This window comes from Mya arenaria, chromosome 10 (genome assembly GCF_026914265.1).
Source record: "Mya arenaria isolate MELC-2E11 chromosome 10, ASM2691426v1".
NCBI lineage: Eukaryota > Metazoa > Mollusca > Bivalvia > Myida > Myidae > Mya > Mya arenaria.
In genome coordinates, this window is record NC_069131.1 from 21,390,703 (window position 1) to 21,398,200 (window position 7,498).

Here is a 7,498-nt window from a genome sequence, read left to right on the forward strand (position 1 = left end):
TAATATACAACAGTGTGATAAGCTACAGCAATTGCAATTGGACACATTAACATTCCCTGATGAATTCCACTTGGACCTGTCCTCGTTCACGACACTCACAGAGATAACCCTGCAAAACCTCCGCCTCAAGCATGTGACTATCGCACCAGTCCTGTTAGAAGAGTTCTGGGTCTTCATCAAAAATGACATACGGGATAACACACCGCCTATGGAAGTGTCATTCGCCCACAGTGGACAGTTTTCAAACAAAATACGAAAGCTCAGTCTTGACAACGTAAGCTTAAAGGAAACACTTAATATACAACAGTGTGATAAGCTACAAAAATTGCAATTGAACACATTAACATTTCCTGATGACTTTCACCTGGACCTTTCCTCCACCACGGACCTCACATCGGTAATACTTAATAACCTCCGCCTCAAGCATGTGACCATCGCACCGGCCCTGTTAGAAAGGTTCTGGGTCGCCATCAAAAATGACATACGGGATAACACACCGCCTATGGAAGTGTCATTCGCCCACAGTGGACAGTTTTCAAACAAAATACGAAAGCTCAGTCTTGACAACGTAAGCTTAAAGGAAACACTTAATATACAACAGTGTGATAAGCTACAAAAATTGCAATTGAACACATTAACATTTCCTGATGACTTTCACCTGGACCTTTCCTCCACCACGGACCTCACATCGGTAATACTTAATAACCTCCGCCTCAAGCATGTGACCATCGCACCGGTCCTGTTAGAAAGGTTCTGGGTCGCCATCAAAAATGACATACGGGATAACACACCGCCTATGGAAGTGTCATTTGCACACGACGAACAGTTTTCAAACAAATTACGGAAGCTCAGTCTTGACAACGTAACCTTAAATGAAACACTTAATATACAGCAGTGTGATAAACTACAAGTACTGCGATTGGACACGTTAACATTCCCTGATGAATTCCACTTGGACCTGTCATCCTTCACGAGCCTCACACAGATTAACCTGCAAAACCTCCGCCTCAAGCATGCAACTATCGCACCAGTCCTGTTAGAGAAGTTCTGGGTCGCCATCAAAAATGACATACGGGATAACACACCGCCTATGGAAGTGTCATTCGCACACAGTGAACAGTTTTCAGACAAATTACGGAAGCTCAGTCTTGACAACGTAACCTTAAATGAAACACTTAATATACAACAGTGTGATAAGCTACAGCAATTGCAATTGGACACATTAACATTCCCTGATGAATTCCACTTGGACCTGTCCTCGTTCACGACACTCACAGAGATAACCCTGCAAAACCTCCGCCTCAAGCATGCAACTATCGCACCAGTCCTGTTAGAGAAGTTCTGGGTCTCCATTAAAAATGAAATACGGGATAACACACCGCCTATGGAAGTGTCATTTGCCCACAGTGGACAGTTTTCAAACAAAATACGAAAGCTCAGTCTTGACAACGTAAGCTTAAAGGAAACACTTAATATACAACAGTGTGATAAGCTACAAAAATTGCAATTGAACACATTAACATTTCCTGATGACTTTCACCTGGACCTTTCCTCCACCACGGACCTCACATCGGTAATATTTAATAACCTCCGCCTCAAGCATGTGACCATCGCACCGGCCCTGTTAGAAGAGTTCTGGGTCACCATCAACAATGACATGTGGGAGAACACACCGCCTATGGAAGTGTCATTCGCACACGACGCACAGTTTTCAAACAAATTACGAAAGCTCAGTCTTGACAACGTAACCTTAAATGAAACACTTTATATACAGCAGTGTGATAAACTACAAGTACTGCGATTGGACACGTTAACATTCCCTGATGAATTCCACTTGGACCTGTCCTCGTTCACGACACTCACAGAGATAACCCTGCAAAACCTCCGCCTCAAGCATGCAACTATCGCACCAGTCCTGTTAGAGAAGTTCTGGGTCTCCATTAAAAATGAAATACGGGATAACACACCGCCTATGGAAGTGTCATTCGCACACAGTGAACAGTTTTCAGACAAATTACGGAAGCTCAGTCTTGACAACGTAACCTTAAATGAAACACTTAATATACAACAGTGTGATAAGCTACAGCAATTGCAATTGGACACATTAACATTCCCTGATGAATTCCACTTGGACCTGTCCTCGTTCACGACACTCACAGAGATAACCCTGCAAAACCTCCGCCTCAAGCATGTGACTATCGCACCAGTCCTGTTAGAGAAGTTCTGGGTCATCATCAAAAATGACATACGGGATAACACACCGCCTATGGAAGTGTCATTTGCCCACAGTGGACAGTTTTCAAACAAAATACGAAAGCTCAGTCTTGACAACGTAAGCTTAAAGGAAACACTTAATATACAACAGTGTGATAAGCTACAAAAATTGCAATTGAACACATTAACATTTCCTGATGACTTTCACCTGGACCTGTCCTCCACCACGGACCTCACATCGGTAATACTTAATAACCTCCGCCTCAAGCATGTGACCATCGCACCGACCTTGCTGGAAGTGTTTTGGGTCGACATGGTTGAGATGACATCGCCTTTGGAGGTGACATTCGCACAAGGCGAACAGTTTACAATCAAACTACGAGAGCTCAGTTTGTTGAACGTTTCTTTTAATAAAACCCTTTTACTGCAGCAATGTGATAAACTACAACTTTTGCGATTGGACAAAGTATTACCATTTAATGGCGATGTCCACCTTGACCTGTCCTCCATCACAGACTTCACTGAGGTAGCACTACAAACCTCCCATATCAAGAAGTTGATCATTACCCCAGCTCAGCTTGAGTTGTTGTAGTACTCCATTAATAACTTCAACTGCAATTCAGCATATAAACGTTTCCTGATGACTTCCACCTTGAGCGTTCTTCCATCACAGACATCACTGAGGTACCTCTACAATACACTCCAACCTCCCATATCAAGAAGTTGACCATAACCTCGACTCAGTTTCAGTTGTTGTAATACTCCATCAATAACTACAACTGCATTTCAGCACATTCACGTTTCCTGATGACTTTCACCTTGACCTGACCTCCAGCACGTATCTCTCTGAGATAATGTACAGAACCTTCGCCTCACAGATTTGGCCATCGAAAGCTCAATCTGAACAGCATGACAAATACCCGCGTTCTTCTTACAACTCTACAAAAACATGACGATTTCGTCACATCATACACTTTTAGCCAAATGCAATTTCAGATAGGCAATATAATAAGTTCTAGGCTTATTAATCATTAGAACATTCAACTTCCGCGGTTGTCTTGCATTTGCAATTTGTCAGCCCATGAGAGAGTATTGTAAGTCAGTCTGATGACCTGAATAAAAATTTAAATATAAAGAAGGACTGATTTGCTGCGCTTATTCCGCCTATTCCTAATCGTTAAGACTTTACCTCATTTCATCTTACTATCACATAGTATCACAAGTTCGGCACGTAATATGCCGATTAATATGATTTTTAAAAGTGGACTCATTTCAAAAAGGTTCAAATATGTTTTCGAGCATTGTGTCACACTTATTTTTAATATTACCAAAATCTAAAAAGATGATAAATGTGTTTTTTAAACGTAAACATATTGTCAGGTCTGTTTTACCTGTTTTGTTTAGAAACGAACTGATTCACGTTGAAGTTACAATTTGCCATAGTGTTTGCTCCAATGCTAAATATTCTTCAATTTCATTGACTTGACGGTCTCAATATGTATATGATCACGTATGATTTATTGTCATCGGTCTAGGGTTATGTATATTCCCAAGTATATATGAACGAGTATTATTTCCTTTCAATGATCACGTATCATGTAGATTATCATGTACATATGTACACGTATTGTTTCTTGTCGATATGTATATATAGTATAGCTTACATAAATGTGTTCTTTGTATGTACACATAAAGTCGATCGGTCCATATATCAATGCATTTTAAATACAAATCCAGTTTTACGACGTCATGGGTCCATATAATATGTTTGGCCGGTCCGGACCTCGCCAAAAAATTATATGGACCGCTGACGTCATAAAAATGGTGCGGACGACTTGCGTTTTTCACAAAGGCGAACAATTGTCTTGGCCGTAAACATTAATTGCTTTGTTCAATAACAACATAAAAATACAAAAAATATTCAATGGTAATGTAAAATGTTCGGAATAATATAAGGTATATAACACACGACTTCGGGTAATATGGCATTATAAGGACCGGCCAGTCAGCCCCCGAAGGTAAATGGACCTCGGCTAACGGGCCATATACAACTTCGTTGGCTGACTAGCCAGTCCTTATAAAGTCATATAGCCCACAGTGAAGTGTTATATTTCTTAAATATATATATTCACTTATTGTTTCTTTCAATAATCAAGGGTCATGTAGGTTAGCATGTATATATACATAGTATTTCTTGCCGTTGAACAAGGATCAATTTGACCCGTTTCAATGTGAATATTCATGTTGATTTTTAAACTGAAATACATTTATTTTGCTTTAAGTTTAATGTTCTGATTGTAATATATTGTACACAGGTTTTCATGATTTACATTTAAGCTATGTGTGTTTTAATTACAGTTAACGTACATGGTAATAAACATGATTGCGTTAAATGTTTATGGATATTTTGAACATTTATATAAATTCTTTATGAGTTATAAATGTTTAAACCTGTTTTTGCATTTAATGAAGTTAAAGTACATTATCTGAAATAAAGTTATTAAATATCGGTTGTTTCGTTGCTTGAAGGAATCAATGAAATGCGTTTGAAATGCAAACAGATGAAAAACAAAAACAACAACTAAACTGGTTTTACGGACTACGCTTTAATTTACACAAAGAACTTTTAAGAAAGACCTTATCACTGATTTCTTGACAGTGATTAGCATTCATCTGTTTGCATTACAATTGTTACGACAATATTCCTATACTGAGTGCCAAAAGTATTCGCACAAAATGTTTGTGTGGTAGCCTGGAATCTATTCAAATAAGAACGAATGAAAAACGAGAGATGTCACAAAAACGTGTCACATGTCCCTTATTTGGCCTTTTTAGGTAATTTGCAATTAGGCCATAACAAATTGAATCAATGATTCACGTAAGGTCACATTTTATAAGGCAGGAAAAAAGTGCCATATATTTCTTTTGTAATCATGTATATTAAATACATGCAAATATAATGATATGTGCATGTATGCAATATACATATATACAAATGTCCATGATCGAATATCGAACAAAAAAACGCAAGGAAAACGTCTCATGCATTAACAACTTTATTTTCTGTCTATATAGGGCAGATTTTATGACGCATACAATGGTTATTTTAATAAATCAGCTTGTAGACATTGGCTCTCCATTTCGATAGTTGTGAAGGTGTTTCCTTCAGTCATAAGGTTTCAAACCAACACCCGATGACGCTTAACAGGGAATAAGTGTAACATGGCCTTATAATATATAGCATAAATGCATGCTTAACGCATTCATTTTAACTTTATTTATCTCAATAAAAACCCTTCAAACGGTGCGCTACAACTCTGTGTTAATTTATTTAATTCACAATCACGTTATGTCTGAGAAGATCAGATGACAACTTTCATGAACGAAACACACCAACGACTGTATGGATCTCATTGCAATTTTAAAGGTTTTGACTGAGACAGAAAGTATTACAATGAAATTTATATTGTGCAATACGACCTGAAATTGTCACGGTGGCTACTACGACAATAGCACACGTCGAGGCGCAATTACACTTCCTTGTTGCTCTTCAAGTCTGTTTAATTTGATTGAATTCCCTATATGAAGTCCAAAGTGTCAAACATTGAAGTTTGATTTTGACCTTACAAAAAAGAGTACGAATGCGTGGCCCATCAATGTGTACTGACAAAGTTGTGACTGAGAAAAGAAGTATTGCGATGAAATCAATATTGTAAAACTTTAATGACCAAAACACATGTATTTACCATGCTGTTTTTAAATTTTTGTCCAGCTTGATTGAAATTCAAGTATAATTAATGCTTAAGGGCTGATACAGAATTATTGATATGAAATCCTTCGTGCATATCAATAACTTCTGAGTGTGACATTCACCTTTTTGAGTAAGTACATATATCCATAAAGCGTCCATTGGGAATGATGAATTCTTAATGCTATCAATAATGAAACAGTTAATGATGAGAAAATGTTATATCGGACAGACACGCTGTCTGACGCAAGAAAAGTGTGCCACCATTCGGTAGCATTCGATTTGTTAAACTTAATCCGAGCAGCTAAACAAAGAAAATATCGTCCTTAAACCGAAATCAAATGATGAAAAGTCATTGATTATGTTTTGCAGAATGCAGTCGAGCTTTTTTACGAACTATGTTCATATTCTTTTTATTAGGGATGAAAACCGGATAGCAAATTGGTATCCGGATATTCGTATCAACTATCCTGTGTTTCAAACGCCAACGCTCATTTGTTTCAGTCGAAAAAGACATACGAGAGCATTTACAAGACTTATTATTAAAGCTAGAAATATATAAATTGCTATAAAAGAGTGTAATGTCACAAGCGGCATAGGTACAAATTGCTATTGGTTTCATTCTGAGACTGGTCAAGTATAAAGATTTTACACGATGATGAATCCGATTAACAAGGCTTTAACATTTCTTAGACGTTTTACTTCGATGGAAAAAGACGGAAACATATAACGTTATTTTTTATTATTATTATTTTTTTATTTTTTATTTTTTTTGGGAGGGGGGGGGGGTGACTTTTGAAGCCAATGACGTCTTTTTCATCAGTTGAATCTGTTAAATTTGTTCGGGGATCTTCGAGAAACACTTTTTAATGAAACAACCAAAATAAATCTTACACAAAATCGCAACAGTAAAGCACTACAACATCTATTAGTTGGTTCACCGCTGACTTCATTCAGTGATAACGACCCAGCCGGTTAAATGGGTTTTCTACGTTTTCGACCAATTTTACGAGTGTTTTAAACGAGTTGACGCGTTTTCTCAGAGAAGTGGCCATTATGGGGCAGAAGATTGTCGTGTCCACTGAAAGATCTTCTATGTGGTACACCACCTTCTTCTCTCTAATGAGTACCAGAACCAGTCTGAAAACGGATTTTTTGTGATATTGGGCCAATAATTGCGAATGCTATAAAGGAGTTTACGAGTAATCTCAATATGATTGAAACTGTTCATTGACAGTATTGATGAGTGCACCACTGTCAATCCAATGCCCCACGGCTTACAGCAGGTTCAGTATAATGGAACCTGTTAATTGACAGTAATGATAAGTGCACCACTGTCAACTCTCATGCCCACGCCCACCCCCTCGGCTTACAGCAGTCTTAGTATGAATGGAACTGTTCATTGACAGTAATGATGAGTACACCACTGTCAATTCCATGCCCCCCGGCTTACAGCAGGTTCAGTATAATGGAACCGGTTCATTGACAGTAATGATGAGTACACCACTGTCAATTCCATGCCCCACGGCCTACAGC